This window comes from Poecile atricapillus, chromosome 1 (assembly GCF_030490865.1).
Source record: "Poecile atricapillus isolate bPoeAtr1 chromosome 1, bPoeAtr1.hap1, whole genome shotgun sequence".
Taxonomy (NCBI): domain Eukaryota; kingdom Metazoa; phylum Chordata; class Aves; order Passeriformes; family Paridae; genus Poecile; species Poecile atricapillus.
Genome location: NC_081249.1, coordinates 116,652,066 through 116,669,422, shown reverse-complemented (window position 1 = coordinate 116,669,422; position 17,357 = coordinate 116,652,066).

Genomic DNA, 17,357 nt, shown 5'->3' with positions numbered 1-17,357 from the left:
TACGGAGACTGTCATATGTCAGAGACTCAGTGATGATTTCAACTTCCGGCTCCCCTGTGGGTTGTGAGGACCCTCCCTTCTTATCCTTATCAGCAGGGTGCTGTGACTTCATCTTAGACTTCCTCGTTTCCACAGGGGCAACAGCTGCTGGCTGTGACTGCCCTTGTGGTTCAGCTGGAACCTGGACGGTTGTAACATCTGTGGGTTCCACTGCTGCACCATCAGACTCTCCCTCTTTGGGGCAGGGGGAGGGTTTCCCAGCAGCTGAGGAAATGCACTCCTTTAGCATCTGGCCCATCTCACGTATCTCCTTCACCAGCACCCCCACCCACCCTGGGTGGTTCATTTCTGAGGTGGGCTGTGGGGCAGGGGCAGGCTCTGGAGCAGCACTCTCTGTCTCTGGGGCAGGGGCAGGCTCTGGAGCACCACTCCCTGTCTCTGGTGCAGGGGCAGGCTCTGGGGCAGCACCCCCTCGCTCTGGGGCTGTGCCAGGCTCTGGAGCAGCACCTCCGGTCTCTTTCCCTTTGTCTCTGAAGGCTAAGTAGAACAGGCCTATCAGCAACACCAGCCACTGTATGATGTCATTAGCATCCAGAGAAGATTTTAACCCTTTGAAAACTGGCGGGGTAGGCCCAAGGAACTGGGTGAAAGGTTGGGAGAAAATTTCCCCAGCTGTCTTTTTCTCCCAGTAGGTACCATTATTAAAGTAACCTGAAAACCATCCAGTTAGTGTGTGACAGCTCTGAATCCATGAGCCCGCCGTCCAGAGGACATTAAACATCCATGAATTCCTCACCTTATCAACCCACAAAACAAGCTGGATAATAGCCACAGTAGCCTTAGTTATAGGACCCATATTTAGGTAAGGCGCAGCAAATGGGAGAAATATAGCTGTGACCACATGGCCCATGAACCTGGGTAAGCTAAACAACATGGTTCTACCTAACAAGGTTTCTAAATCCAGCACACAAAAGTTAGGTTATTTAAGAACTGTTATTCCTTTTTTGCCCTTTTTCTCTCAGTGCCCCACGATGGGCGGCCAAAATCTGTCTTGGTTCCAGAAGACAGGTGTCTGCTAGGGAGAGCAGGAGCCTCCCTTGGGATGAAAGAATGTAGACCCCCTCCCTCCGAATTATTATAATTTTGAAATCAAGGGGCTTTCAGGCAGAGATCTGGGGATAGGAATAACAGTTCTTTACTAGTATAACCAAGTAAACAAACAAACAATAACTACAGCAATAACAAGAAAACAGAACCAGGGACCCCGGGACAGCTTTCTCGGCTGAGACGGGATGGAGGAGAGGCTTTGTTTTCACAAACCCCTCGGGCAGTCAGTCCCGGTGCTCCTGCAGGGCTCCGAGGAAACAGTCAGCTGGAACAGCAGGGATGGGCTGAGATCCTGGGCTGGTGGATGAGGTGTATCAGCAGCTCCACGGCGATGCCTGGCAGGACAGGGAGTGCGAGGCCACCAACCAAGAGGGGAGAAGGAGATGAAGCAGCTCCGCGACCCAGCGCACGAACGTCCTTCTTCCCCGAAGCCGAGGAAAAAAACAGCTAAAAACTGTCCCCACCCTCCTTTTTCTGCCCCCTTCCCCGCCACCCTGGGCCCGGCTACTCTTTGTCCTTTGTGAGCACCCTTAAGTACCGGTAGTTAGGTTTCCCAGCACATAATGGGTAAAAATTCCCACCTAACCCTCAACACTGGGGCAGCAAGGGAATCAGCTTTCTGGTTCCCCTCAGCGATTTCACCTGGCAAATCAGAATGCAATCTTATATGCATCACATAGAAAGGATGTTCTCTATTTGAAATCAAATAAATCAGTTTTGAGAGCAATCTAAAGAGATGTTGGTTCTCAATGTCCTTGAGAACTGCCTGCTCTGCTCTGGACACCACTCCTGCTATGTAGGCTGAATCAGTAACCAAATTAATCGGTTCTGAAAACTTCTCAAAGGCTCTTACGGACACAGCCAGTTCAGCTATCTGGGGTGATCCTTCTACAAGCTCAACATCACCTTCCCAAAGCTGAGTCTGTGGATTTCTCCAAGTCATCACCAACTTGTGAGAGGTTCCAGATGCATCAGTGAACATTGTAAGAGCTTTGAGTGGCCTTCAGCTCCTTTTCTCACAAGGAATGAGGTGGAATTGCGCATGAAACAATTTGTGTGAAGGTGCATGGATTGATATTCGGCCACTATAGCTGTCCAGAGCAAACTGGAAGTTAGCATTGCTCTGCAGCAGATGCTCAAACATCTCCTTGGTCAGTTTCTCAGGGGAGTGTTTGCCTTCTCCAGAGAGCCTGACTGGGAGGTGAATACACATAAGGTCACACCCTGCCAGTTCTCACTGCCTCACCCTGGCATTTTGGATCAGCTAAGCCATCAGCTCTTGTGGCTTGGTGATTGTTTTGGGTTGTTGATGGGAGAGGAAGACCCATTCTATTATTAAGAGTGGATCTCTCCTCCCCTTGGCCCACTGGAATATCAACCCATGTAGGTGTGGTAATTTCCCCAGGACAATAAATTTGAAAGGCAGCTCCAGTTTAAAACGATGCGCCTGTCTTACTGTCAAGGGCTTTTGTGCTTTTTCAATTGCAGTTTTTGCTTCTGGAGTCAGCTCCCTGGGAGACAGTAACTCTCTCTCCCCTTTCAATAAATTGAGTAGGGGGGCTCAGGTCTTCATTAGTGAGACCTAGCCAGGGTCGGACTCAGTTTGGTGATCCGCATAGGGAATGGAGATTTGCTAGAGTTTTAGGATTGCTAATGATTTCCAATTTCTGTGGAACAATAGTCCGTGCAGTGAACTCCAAGCCCAAGTATTTCCAAGGTGGCATCTTTTGAACTTTGTCTTCCTGCAATTGGAATCCAGCAGAGGTTAAAACTTTAACCACTAGGTCAAGGGTGTCTCGCAGCATGTTGTCATTGGGACAGCACACTAACACATCATCCATGTAGTGCAAAATGATGGCATCTCTTTTTTCAGCATGCACTGGGGACAGCAATGACCCCACATACCACTGGCAGATGAAAGGGCTTGCTTCCATCCCCTGAGGTAATACTGTCCAGTGATACCATTTCATTGGGGCTTCTCGGTTAATTGTGGGAATGGAAACGGCAAACCGTGGTGCATCAGCTGGGTGTAGGGGAATTTGGAAAAAACAGTCTTTAAAATCTAGCACTGCTAATAGCCAATTTTGTGGTAACATAGTGTGTCCCTTGGCCAATTCTTCTTCCACCAATTTTTCTAGTGCCTCGCGTTTCTGTCTGCTGAGAGGCCACTGGTTCACCCAAATTGGATTATTATCTAGCCAAGACAGCTTTTGGATGGGACACTCTACAGTGGCCTCCACTAAAAATCCTGGGGTGTCTCAGGAATTGTTAATTTCACTCCCCACTGGGACATGGTGTCTCTTCCCCACAGGGGGCACTTGTAATCAGTGACAAAAGGACGGACATTAGCTAATCTACCCTCCAGGCCTTTAATCTGGACAATAGCTTTAGCAATTTTTGCCAGTTTCACTCCTCCAACACCCTGTACTTTTCCTGCCACGGGTTGCAGCTCCAAATGTGAATGCCACACTTTTTCAGGTATGATAGTCACATCTGCCCCAGCGACAATCTACATGGAGGTGTTCTGATTTATGTGTTAGGATACACCCCATAATGTGTTTGTCTTCACCCACCACTTCTGCCCAGTATACTCCTGGTGCTTTGTCATCTACTGGGACTTCTTTTGGAACAGGGATTACTTGGGATATTATCTGCCCTTTGGCTACATAGAAGGGTGGCTGAGGACATCTTGATAAGAGAATGAGGTGTGTTAGGTCTCCCCTAATTGTCATGTGAGTCACCTCAATCTCTATGGGTGTGTGTGCTGTGTCTCCAATAACAAAATACCTATTATCCAGTCCAGCCAGGTCTTGTGAATTTTCCTGCAGGTCCACTCCAATGACAGTCCAATGATTAGATCTGAAATAAAAAGCTTTAGAAGTTACAAGTCTGAATCGCTTTTGCAGTTGCCAGATCTTATTAGACAAGCATTCCCCACAATTATGTTTCTGCAGTCTCTCACCCTGCTCCCTTTCCTCCCCTTTTCCCATTAAAATAGAGTCTTTTTCTTGTTTCAGGTTTGTCATATTCGTGTCCTTGTGCCTGACAGCCCGATACTTTAAATTTGGTATTTTGTTGATTTGCTATAGCTTCTTTCTGGTGTTTCCCTTGTTACTGGGTTTGAGGACAGTTCCTTGAGAAATGTCCTGGCTTCTTGCACTGGAAGCAGATGATGTGCTGCAGCTGTTCTGGTGACATCTCTGGCTTGTTCATCCCTGGTGTTACAGCTGCTACGTTCCTTGGGGTGAATGGTCCTGGTTTCTTGTCATGTGCATTGTACAAATCTGCTTTCTTGGCACATGCTTGAATCATATCTGCTATGGTGGGTGGAGGATAGATGGGCAGATTTAAAATCACTTTACAGCAGGCCTCGTTGGCATTTCTTTGTGCCATTTCTTTAATCAATTCTGCTTGTGCTGCTGGTTCTTGTACTTGCTGTTGTATCTGCAATCTGAAGCGGTCTATAAACTGAAAGAAACTCTAGGATGGGAGTTGATTAATATTAACATAATTAACTTGGGTTTCAAGTGTAGGTATTTTACTGTAGGCTTTTTCTGCCACTTCCCAGATTTTATCTAAAATAGGTTTTGTTAGCACTTGAGCCTGATCTTCAGGCTTAACCCACCTCCCTTCCCCACAGAGGTGTTCAAAAGTAATCTCATTATTTTCCCCATCATTTGCATCCCATATGCTTTGCTTGAGTTCATCTAGAAAATCTGTTCATTATCTTTTCCATGAACTTTCCCAAAAATCAAATTCAGTGGGTGTTAGGAGGCACCTGAAGAAATCTTTCATGTCAGCAGGAACTAACTCCTGAGATTTTAAAGTAGCTTTAATCATTCTTTTTAATATTTCATTATTTTTGTGAAATTCATGTTGTATTTTACATATCTCTCTGATGTTATGGTAAGAGAAAGGCTGATATTGTCTATTAGTTCCTTTTTTACCCATAAATATTACAGGTGCAGCGGTAGGCATACCTTTATTTTCCCCAGAGCCTGTATCTCCAGGGTTTCCCTGCTCAGCCCCGCCCCCACCAGGCAATGGGGGCTCTGCCTCACCTCCAGATCAGTGAAGGGACTTTTCTGCACACCCAGTGGGCCCAGGGGGCTTCGCCTCACTCCCGGGTCGGTGGGGTGTCCCACCCACAGCCCCACAGGGGCTGGGCAGAGACACATCTCCCCCTCCCCAGGGGGCAGGGCCAGGACACCCCTTCCCCCGCCCCCCCACTGGAGGAGGGAGCAGGGCCACTCCTCTCATTCACCCCTTCCCATGGGGACAGGAGGCAGGGGTGTGGAGAGAAAGATTGCAACATTTGGAGGCAGGTTTGCAAGATGACATCATGCTTGGGCAGGGTATAGGAGGAGAGAGGGAGATGTGGGAGGGGTTATGGGAAGAGTAAGGGAAATGGGCAGAATGAGGTGGATAGAAAGAGTCATGGGAAGGGGGAGGGGGATAGGAAGGGGGTTTGTCCACGTGGGTATCTAGCACATGGCCAACTCTATTTTGGACTCCAGGCACATGGAAGTATGGGGATTTAATGGCTGGAATGTCGGGGTACAGGGAAGAGTCTCTGGTAGTTTTCACAACACTATCAGAGCTGGAGGGCTGAATGAGACACATGGATCCAGAAATGGCATTATTACAGTGCATTTCTTGAGTTTCTGGATTTGTTCCATGTATCTTTTTCAGCACAGGAGCAGAAGGTATGGGTAAAGAGGTATGAGATACTGATGAAAGGTGCAATGGCTGGTTTTTTATGTCTTTTTCTCTGTTGATAAATTCTTTTCGAATTATAAGAAAAACTGGGAGATATTTTGAAGCATTTTTGTCTCCATCCATTTTTAGAGTTAGAATGTTGCCAATTTTATCCCATGCAGAGATAGAATTTACTTCTGACAAATCAAGCTGTGGAATGTTATGAAATAACTACGATGTGAAACATTTTAACATTTTTCTAGAGATCTTAACATTAATAGTACTTAAAAATTCATGCAATTTGGATTCTAAATTTGGTTGGGGTGTAGATATTGTAGATCCCATTCCTGTTATTAAAATTGTATTTTCACAAACTCGTTTTTATCTTGTTTTACTGTAAAAGCAACAAAGCAGTGCAGAGGCAGGCTTTTTTTGTTGTTCTTTTTTCTCTCAGCCTGCCACTCCCTCACACACACTGGGTTAAGATAAACTGTCCTGTGGCTGTCGCTGCTGATGCCGCGCGGCTGCCCTGCAGAATGCATTACAACTGGCTCTGCACGAAACCCACGGTTCGGTCCCCGTGCCGCGGGGGGGAGGGCTACTGCGCCGCGGCCACTGGTCAAATGGTCCGGGGCTCCCCGGCCGCCACTGCCAGTCATCCGCGCCACTGCCGCCGCCAGTTACCCACGATGCTGCCCACCGCTTGCACCCGCTGGCACCAGCGCGCACCAGCCCACTGCACCATCCACGCTGCCGCGCCGCCCACGCTGCCACCCGTCACTCGTGCCAGCGCTCTGCCGCTCGGACCGCCCCACCGCCTGCAAGGACACGTCACCGCCCCCAGCTCAGGCACACACTCAGATGATCCTGGCTCGGCCCGTGCACGCTGCGCGGGCCGTGCCTAGGACTGCTCCGCCCCGCTTTCATGTTCCCTGCCGTGCCAGCCAGTCTGACTCACCACTCTTACGTTGCCAAGCAGTAAAAACTTCTTCCTTGTGAATTGACTTTCTCTGGGGTTGAGAAGGCTACCAATCCATTCCTTGTAAACTGTATTTTAGCTTTTCAAGGTAGCTGATGTGCCTGGGCTTGCGAAACACACATGTGAGTTTCCAGCCAGTTTTAGGGGGTCTAGCCCACCCAAGGATGCCACCTGCTATAATTTATAGTGTTCCCTGCCTCTCTGTCACCACTGCCCACCCCGCAGCAGCCAGGGAGACAGGGGAGATAGATTAGCTTGTCAAAGAAGAACCTAAAAACGAGCTCTTTCCCTTTGCTGAGATGGCAGTGTTGGGGTTAGGTGTCCTTTTTTTTTTCAGTTCTGGCTTGCCCGTGGAATTTTTACACATTAGTTGCAGGGACAACCTAACTGTGGGTACTTGGTGAGTGCTTGACAAAAGACAAAGAGTTTGGCCAGGCCCAGGGCGGGAAGGGGGGCAGGAAAAAGGAGGGTGGGGACAGTTTGGCAGGCCTTCTTCAGCTTCAGAGAAGGACACATTGGGTGCAGAGCTGTTGCGGTGGGGAGAAGGGAATTTCGTCATCACCCAGGCGTAGCTGCTGCTTCTTCTCCTTCTTCCCTCTTTGTTGGTGGCCTCACACCCTCTTTCCTGCTGGGACATGTGGCAGTGCCAGGCACCACCACAAAGCTGCTGATACACCTCAGCCACCAGCCCGGGATCTCAGCTCATCCCTGCTGTTCCAGCTGGCTGTTCCTCAGAGCCCTGCAGGAGCACCGGGACTGACTGCCCGAGGGGGTTTGTGAAACAAAGCCTCTCCTCCATCCCGTCTCAGCCGAGAAAGCTGTCACTGGGCCCCTGGTTCTGTTTTCTTGCTAATGCTGTAGTGTTTGCCTTGTTATAAATACTAGTAAAGAACTGTTATTCCTATCCCCAGATCTCTGCCTGAAAGCCCCTTGATTTCAAAATTATAATAATTCAGAGGGAGGGGGTCTACATTCTTTCATTCCAAGGGAGGCTCCTGCCCTCCCTAGCAGACACCTGTCCTCTAAAACTGAGACAGGCAGTTACAGCTTTATTTCTTGGGATCCTTTGGTGTGAAGTTGCAGGAGGGAAAGAGGAAGAGGTATTGATAAGCACTCCTTTTTGAAGACAGGGGGAAAGGGGTGGTAGGAATTCACACAACCAATAAGGGGAACTGGGGAGAAAGAGATAAGGGAAAGAAACTTACAATTCTACATTTTCGGGGATGCATTCTTTGGGTCATACCATTTTTCCTAACTGCATTACAACAGATCAAGAATAATAAACTTCGCTCTCTTGATCAACCCAGCCAGAGAGTCTGTGTCATACTTCTCGTGGTTCCTATTACAGTGTGACACTTCACAGCAGAATTCAGGAAATACTCAGATTGGCTCTTCCAAAATCCAAGGCATTCAGGGTGCTCAGCAAGACATTTAACTGCACAATGATGTGGAACTGGACCTTCAGCACAGGGACCTTTCCAGCCTGCTCTGTGCTCCTTCCTCTGCATTTCTGCGCAAAACATGGCACGGGAGAGAACAGCAGGAGGGGCCTGTGTGTTACAGCGCTCTGGATTTGTGACCCTTCAGATCCACAGAGATGCAGTTTAAGTGAAAAAGCCAAACCGTTTATTGATGGAAGGCAAAGCAAAGGGATGAGCTGAGAAGCAAAAGAAGGCATGGGCAGTGTCTGAGGGCTGCAGGGAGGGAGCTATCTAGAGGCAGGGAGAGGGCTGAAGCCACACGAGCTTCCCACAGGCTCAGCTCTGCCAGTCATCAGCAGTGCCTGGAGCTCCAGCTGGTCCCTTCTGGTCTCAGTGTAGTCTCATTTTCCGTGGCATCTGAAGGTCTTAAATGAACACTGGTTCTTCTGAGCCAGCAGATGAGCATAGTTCTGCAGCTCTTTCACTGAATATCTCCTGAAGTGCTGTGTTTGAATGGGAAGGGTTGTCATCTCTCCTCAGGGCTTGAAGTGCTGGAACAGAGGGAAACAGAGCCACAATCAGAGTCCATATCTGTGGGAATTCTAGGAGAAAGTCCTGCCAGGGCCATCCCAGCCTGCTCTTGCCATGGCCACAAGAGGAGAGGGGCCAAGGGGATCAACCGCAAGGTCCTGGTCACAAATCCACTTCCCCCCAAACCCCCCGCCCCACGTGCCTGAAATCTCTCTGTGCTCTGCCCACACCACCCCTTGTCCACACAGGGAGAGAAACCCTATACAGCCAGGGCCGGGATTGCAGCTCCCTGCCCGTGCATTGCAGCTCCCCAAGTGCCAGCCCCCCAGTGCAAACCCTTACTCACCCTCAGTGAGGGCCTGTAGCTCTTCCTGCTGCCCCCTCAGGAGCCGCCCGGCCATCCCTGGGAACACAGAGCCTGTCAGGGCCCCAGCGGCACAGCTCCCTGCCAGCGGCGCTGCCAGCCCTGTGGCCACACGGCCTCCTGCCCCGGCAGGGCTCAGCCCGGGCCCTTGCCGCATCCTGACTCAGCCCAAGGGCACGGCTGCCAGAGGCCGGCAGCAGCCCCGAGGGCAGCCGGGGCTCCAGGGCGCTGGGCCCGGGTGCCACTGCCAGGGCAGCAGCCGGGGCTGGGGCCAAGCTGCGGCAGGGCAGGGAGGGAGCCCGGGTTTGTGGCTCCCCGATGAACCTGAAGGTGTTCAACAGTGTGACAATCTGTTCAGTCCTTCACAAGCAACACGGCTGCAGGCCTGTAATAAATCCATCAGCCTGACAGTTTGTTAGTTTTCTCAAGGGTTGCAAGCTTTGAAGAAAAAGGATGCCTTTCCTGTTCTCAAATAGTGTGTATTCCACTTTCTTCCAGGCTTCCCAACAATCTTCTGCACTTTCAGGCTTGCTCCTTTCTCACACTTACCTGTCTACCTTTTTGTTTCCTTCGACTATTTCCATTCCTGTTTTCAGAGTAACGGCTCTATACCTTTAACTTTACACATACTTCATGTGTTTGGCTCAGGTGTCGGTGAATGAGACATCATGAGATACAGGAGGTTTCCCCATGTAGGGATTGATTTTCCTGGGGTTTGCAGGCTGTGCAAAGCACCGCTGCACACTACATCTTCCCTGACTGTGCTGTCTCCCCACTAAATAATCCCTTAGTACAGTTGGGGTCCCTCTCAGAAAAGGTCTTAATACATTAAGAATCATTTCTACAGAGGCTGGTATCATTTCATCTGCACGTTTGTGTTTTGTTGGTAAGTAATGAGTTTTTGTAGCAGCAGCAGAGATATCCTTAGCTGCCTGTGTAGGGGTTGAGGTATGTTCTCCTGTTTTTTGAATACACAGTTCTGCTGGTCATTGAATGGGTTTTGTCAGGAGGGTCTGGCCTGTGGTGCAGAAGGACACACACATCCCAGAATCCAAAACATTCCATAGCTACCTGTATTGATTCTGACCAAGGTAAAGTTCACAGCCCTTCCAGTGCTGTGCTCTGCATTGGTACCTAGGTGGGTGCTGAGAACAGACCAGTGTTTTGGTTACTGCCTGGCAGTGCTGTCCCTCTGACATTCCTTCCCCCATCAAAGGGGATGGGAGTGGGCAAGATCCTGGGAGAGGACACAACCAAGCCATCTGACCCAAATTAGCCAAAGGGATATTCCATACCTTGTGACAACAGCTCAGAGAGCTAAACCAAGGGAGATGAGGAAGGGGGGGCATTTGTGAATTTTCAGTGTCTGCCATCCAGTGGAACCGTTGCACATCCTGAAGCCCTTCTTTTCAGAAAATGTCCAAACATCAGTGCTGTTGGGAAGTAGAGACTGACTTTTTTTATCTTCAGCCCATGCAGGCACAGATCTCTGCTTATTTCTTTATTTTACTGTAATAAAACTGCTTTCTCTCACCCTGCTGGCCGTTCTCTGTCTTATCCTCTTCCCTGTCCCAGTGGGAGAGTGAGAGAGCGATAGAGTGGGCACCTGGCACCCAGCCAGGGTCGACCCACTACAGTCATTTTGGCACCTGAATGTGGGGCGATATAAAGTTGGTGAAATGGACTATAGCAGGAACCTCGAGGGGCCGGGCTGGAACAGCAGAGGAACGCAGGCCTGGGGTGGCAAACCGTTTAGCAATGAGCCCGAAGCTGTGGCAGGAGCAGCATGGGGCTGGGCAGACCCAGAGATGTCGAGCTAAAAGTGGAATAAAAATCCAGAGCAGCGGCAGAAACAGCAGGGGCTGGGCAGCCCTGGAAGGAGAAAAAAAGTGGAGGGGGGGATTGTTTCAGGTATCCCCTGGCTGTCACCTATGTAATGCCTTGGCAACAGCAGCAGCTGCTGGGCTCCTGCAAGCAGCCATGAGACGCTCCCTTTCAAAGGTGGTCGGGGTCCCGGTTTTCCCCTGAGGCACGCAAGCAGATGGTGAGGATCCCTCCCAGAGTGACTGGGTATTGAAAGAACCCAGTTACATGGCTACACTTGTGAGCTGAGGCTGACCCACAGTATACAGACAAAGTGATGGAAAAGTTCCACAATAGCAGTGGTTCCTCTGGGCAGCAGCAGTCCAACGCCAAAACCTCAACCATTTGCCCTTTGAGCCGTGTCCCCCAGCTAAGAGACAGCCACAACCCCACCACCTGTCCCTCCTCCCCCAGGCATGACTCCCAAATGCTCCTTTCCCTTGGCTGACTCCTTAGTGTAGGATGTAAGAGGTCTCAGCCACATCTTGTTTCTTTATGACCTGTATTTTGCCTCCAGACAACCGCTCCCTTCACAGAGTCTTTCTTCCAGATGGGAAACAATTCCCTAAAGAATCCAAAGCAAAAGAAGGGCCTCTACTTTAAAGTATTGAGACAAAATTAAATGCTAAAAAGTAGCTAAAATACAGAATTTAAAAAAAAAAATCTTAGCATATAATGGCACAGCTCCTTATCAAATTCAGGGGTCACTAAATTTCTAGCTAAATATGATCTAACTCATTTTCAACATGTAAACAAGACAGCCAGTCCTGTCCTGCTGGGTCCCAGCAGCGCCTTGCAGCAGTCCTGCATCCACATCAGCATGCTGGCCAACACAGGGCTGTCCTGGAAACTAAGGCAGCTGACTTGAAGTTTGTGCAGGTACCCAAAGGTCAAACCCAGCAGTGTTCCCTCAGGATTTAGCAGTCCTGAGTGATCTCCCCTGAGGTCGCCCACTCCTTGTGGCACCAGTTGCTTTCCTGTGGAGTGTTCTACCTGCCCCAAGAGTAAAGAGGGAGCTGGAGAAAGAGCTTGCCAGGCTGCTCTGGATCCTTTACCAGCAGGTCTGGTTAAGGGGAGAAGTCCAAGCTGAGCTCAAATGTGTGAATGTAACATCTGTGCACAGGAAAGGTCAGTGGGAAGGATGATCCAAGAACCATTGGCCTGGCAGCCTGAGCTTGCTGCTGTGGAAGGCCTTGGAGCAGATCCTCCTGAGTGCCATGCCATGGCATGTGCAGGGAGCCAGGGGGGTCTGTTGGGGGGTGGGAAAGCTCTGTGGAGGGATGGGAACAGCTGGGGGTCCTGGTAGGGTGTTGAGTTCTGTGAGCGTGTTTTGGGGCTGTTTGTGTTGGTGGGTGTGTTGGGGAAGGAGTTGTCTGGAAGTGAGAGGTCTAGGATGGAATTTGAGTGAGTTTGATGGCAGCATCTGTGGTTTGGCACAGCTTTGGTTATGGAGGACATACGGAATATCTGTGACTTTCCCTGTTAGTGGTCCTGGGTCTCATGCAAAAAAGAAGAGGGGAGAGCTTTACTGGCCACTTAGATATCTGTACCAGGGGGAGGATTAGCCTTTTTACAATCTACTCAATTGTTTGGACTACTTTTGTAATACTGAGTGGACTTTGATTCCTTGAGAGCTTTAATCCTTCAGAGAATTAGGATATTATCATCCCTCCATAGAAAACCAAAGGTTTGCAAACCAAAGAATAGCTGTTTTTTAGCCTCTCTGGAGTGTTATATTTTGTAAAGTGACTCTCAATGGATGACATTAAGGCAAAGGACTTGCTGCTTTGAGATGAGAAGCAAACTTGCAAATCTTTCACATTCTCCGGCCATGCCAATTAATTGGTGAAGTCTGCAACTTTTTGGAACTACATGAGTTGAGCAATGGGGAAGCTCTTGTGAACTGAGGATTCTTAAATGCCAGATCCTTCTGTGCTTTCCCCACAAAGATGTTTTATAGCTGCAGGAAATTACATCAATGGGAAAATAATTCCCACATGTAATTAATCTGACCAAGACTAAGCGTTGCCAGCAGTTGCTCCAGGAGCTCCATCCAACAGCCCCTGCAGGAAGGAGCCCAGCCCCCAATGCATGTGGGCTTTGGCTGCCCTCTGGCACAGAAGCCCCCCAGGGGTACAGGTCTCTGGGGAAGGAGAAGGGCACGAGCACTACCAGGGCTTGGGTGGGGTGTCAGGTCTGCCTTGGTGGGGACTCTGCCACACCTGCTGATTTCAGTGCTGCCAGGCCCCTGTACAGATTCTGTGAAAGGTCCCGTGCCCTTCCTGCTGCGGCTGCATCGGCAGCCCTGGGGGCGCCTTCTGCTGCCCTGAGCCTGCAGAGCAGGGCAGCGTTTGCTGATGGTTTGAGGTGTTCCTAAAGATCCTGTCAGGCTGTCTTAGACACTTTGGGCAAGGGATTCCTTCCGACCTGTGTCACTTTGGGGGGAGTGGGGACGGAATCAGGGTAGGTGACAGGGTGTCCAAGGGCCCTTTGTGACATGTGGTGACATAGGAGCTGGTGGTGACAGGACCACGCCACAGTGCTCGGTGCACGCGACGGGACAGGACGCGCCAGAGCAGTGCTGTGAGGAGCCCCCGCACAGCGCTCTCGTTTGTGTCGGACCCGGAGCTTTTCCAAGGCTTTACTCCTAGAGGTGACCTCGTGGCAAGACTGCGGGCCTTGGTGGCCCGTGGCTTTCCCGAGGCTTTTCTTTTGCAGGTGCCCACAAGGCCAGACTGCGAGACTTGTAACCTGAAGCTTTTCTGAAGCATCTTCCATCCTTCTGGCCTCTGCCCTCAAGGTGAGACTGTGTGACTTAGTGAGCATAATCATTTACAAGGAGTCTCCAGTCATTGTGGCAGGAGCCCTCAAGACCAGACTGTAGGACTTGCTGTCCTGTAGCCTTCCTGAGGCTTCTCTGTTGCAGGTGCCATCAGGGCACAAATGAACGACTTTTTCACTCAGAGTTTTCCCAAGGCATCTCTCTTTAAGGTGCCTTCGAGGCAAGATTAGTCATGGCGGGCAGATTCCTTAGCCTCTTCAAGGTGTTCAGGGGGAAAAGAAAGAAAGAACCTGGAACTGCCCCAGCACAACAGCCTGAAGAGCCAGAGCAGTTCCAGCCGATGCAGGATGGTGAGTGGCTGAGCTGGGCCACAGGGCTGATGGTTGCAGCCAGTTAGGCCCCATCTCATCCCATCCCATCCCATCCCATCCCATCCCATCCCATCCCATCCCATCCCATCCCATCCCATCCCATCCCATCCCATCCCATCCCATCCCATCCCATCCCATCCCATCCCATCCCATCCCATCCCATCCCATCCCATCCCATCCCATCCCATCCCATCCCATCCGCTGTGGACATGCCGATGGACAGGATGGAAGAGGGGCTGGGGCTGACCCCCAGCAGTGGCCGTGCTCCATCCCCCGAGCCACCCCAGGGCTGTCCCTGCCTGGGGAGTGCAGGGCTGGGCTGTGTTCTCCGGCCTCTCCCGCAGCCCCTCAGCTCTGGCTGCTCTTTGCCAGATGCAGCCATGGACGGGACACAAGAGCAGGAGCCCGCCCGTGGCCGTTTCCACAGAGCACTGAAGGTACCTGCAGCCATCCCCACCTGGGCTGGGCCTGCTGTCACTGCTCAGCCCAGCACCACACTTGGAGCACTCCAAGGAACATGCTTCTCTTCCCTGTCCTTTGTTCTCCTTGCACAGAGGTTCCAGAAGTTCCTGCACATTCAGCGTAGGAAGAACAACACCACAGCAGCAACTGAGGGCACAGCTGAGCCTGACTCCAGGCTGACTGAGCTCCAGGCAGAGCCTGATGTCACCCCAGATTCAGCTGAGTGCTCAGAAGACTCTGACGCTGCAGGGAATGATGAGAGGGCAAAGGATGACATTGCAGTGACTGAGGACGTGGCCATTCCAAATGATGACACTGGAGAGATTCAGGGCATTGCAGATGCTGACATCACACCCGCTCCTGCTCTGAGTCAGGAACTCATAATGGACAGTTTCAAGGAACATTGTGTTTCTTCTGAGCAGCAGGTACCCAGCCAGGAGCCAGAACTGGAGGCCTCCCAGGATCGTGTGCCCCCTCAAGCCACATCCACAGCGGCCCTTCAACCTTTGAGGCCAGCACATTGTGGCGGGAAGGTAAACACATGTAGTGGTTTAGGTTTGTCAATTCCATTTCCTGGCCAATGCAACAAATAAATTTTGTGGTTTTAAAGCAGCAACTAAAAAATTACTAGAAAACTTACTTATTTCTTGCTGTGACATATGGATTAGAACAAGAGCAAAACAGGCTTAAAACTTAAAAGGAATAAAGAAAGTTTATTAACAAAACTACAAGAATAAGAACACCAGCATAAACTTCCAGAAAACTCCTTTATCCCCCAACTACCCAAGCATTTCCTTGTTCACATGACAATATAGAGACAAAAAAACTTCAGAACTTTGGTGTTTAAAACAGTCCCAATTCCTGCTAGAGTCTTTTCATCAGCCTTTGTAGAGAAACAGAAGTATTCTTCTGCTAATCTATGCAGTTTTTCCTAAGAAAACTATTTCTATTATAGCTTTCTATTTTTCTGATACCAGCTGCCCAGAAATCTCTCATCAGATTTTCTCCTTCCATTTCACATCACTCTGAGGTGTGTTATGGGTCAATGAGTCTAGGGATGTCATTTTTAAGGATGAGTTTTTCAAAGGCAAAAGTTCTCTTCATCTGTCTCTGTGAGCTTCTCTGGAAACAGAAATTTTCTCACTGCCTCTCAAGGCTTCAAATCTTCAACTATTACTTCGCTTCACTCTGTTCCAGCACCTCACTGTATCACAGTTACTCCACCTTTTGCTCAAAATCCACAATCCTTTTGCTCAGCCCAGCCCCTGCCAAGGCTGCATGGCCTGGGCAGGGGACGGGAAGCCAGCTAAAGCTCTGTTACCTTTCACAGCCAGGAAACAAAGAGACAAAGAAATTCCCAGGCTTAGGTCTGAAGGTGGTGTTCACAGGTTGATCTCACTTTTCAATGGTTAAAACTGCTGTCAATTCTTAGAAATGGCCAGCTGTTGGCTAGGAGAAAACCTCCCATCAGCCGCCAGCAGTTTTAACTTCTTTAAGTGTTTCTCTTTGTTTTCTTAAATGCCAACCTATCTCAACACTTCTTGGGGGAAGCTGCGGGAGTTACTGCCTTGGACAGTGCTTCATGTCCCCCACATGCCTCCTCCAGGTGCCAGCTATTGTAAGGAACATTTACCAGAGTCTGCTGTCCCATGTCACTGTGGATGCCAGGCAGCAAATTGACATTATAAGGCTGGCTGAAGAACACCCTGCTGATGTGGTGCTGACCCTCCTGCGCTGCGCCCCATCATGTGACAGGTATGGGGCCCACGTGCCTTGAGAGCTCAGGGCTCACCAGCCTTTAGGGCCCATCGCCCTGCACAGCCTGTCCAATGGGCTCTGCCCAACAGGCAGAGAGATCCAGGAGCCTCGGGCCCCTCTGTTTCCTGAGGCTGCTGCCAATGCTCCCTCCCTGCCCCTCAGGGCACTGGGGCTCTGTCACCTGGGACCCCACAGCTGCACAGGGCATGGCACTGTGACTGAGACACCCCTGACACAGAGCTCTGATCCCACAGAGCTGCTGCAATGATGTGGCAAGCCATAGGCTCGTCGGGACAAACAGTGGAGAAAGTGCTGCCAACACTGCTCTGTGTGATGGAGAACTGGCCACTTTGCAGCATCTGCACCTCTGATGGAGACAACAAGGATGTTTTTCCCCTGACTGTGAGTTTCTGGATCTGGCTGTTGATCAACCATTGGCTGATTCTCCAGCAGCTCTGCATCCTCTCCCTGCCTCAGCTGCTGGGCTGAAACCTGGGCTAGGAGCAGGCTCAGGGGCACCATGCCCGCTGCTCCCCGTGTGTCTCCCCTCAGGCCCTGCCCCATGGACACCTTGGCACTGAGCACTGTCTTTGGGTGCTTCTTTTGCAGGCAACTCTGGTGCTCTGGCTGATTATCCAAGTGCCTCAGTGCCACAAGGCAATGATGCTTTATTCCGTTCGCCTGTTTGCGGCTCTGCTGTTCCAAGTTGTCATCACCACCCAACAGATGCCACCAGTGGAAGTTGACTGCTTCTGGAGAGCATGCGGGGAGCAACACTGCCTTCCCAGCAACCCCAACAGGTCCCAGTTCTCCTGTCCTTCTCATGCCCTTGTAGCCGGCACCAGTGCTCCTAGTGTGACGTGGGCTTTGCTCTGCACACAGGTTTGCAGTGCAGGCCATGAAGGCTCTGCTCTGCCAACTGCGGTGTGACAATGTGGTGATGCAAATGGGATGGCAGCGTGGCTGGGACATGATGCTCTGTGCTGACACCCAGCAGTATGCCGTGGGTCTGCTGGCCAGG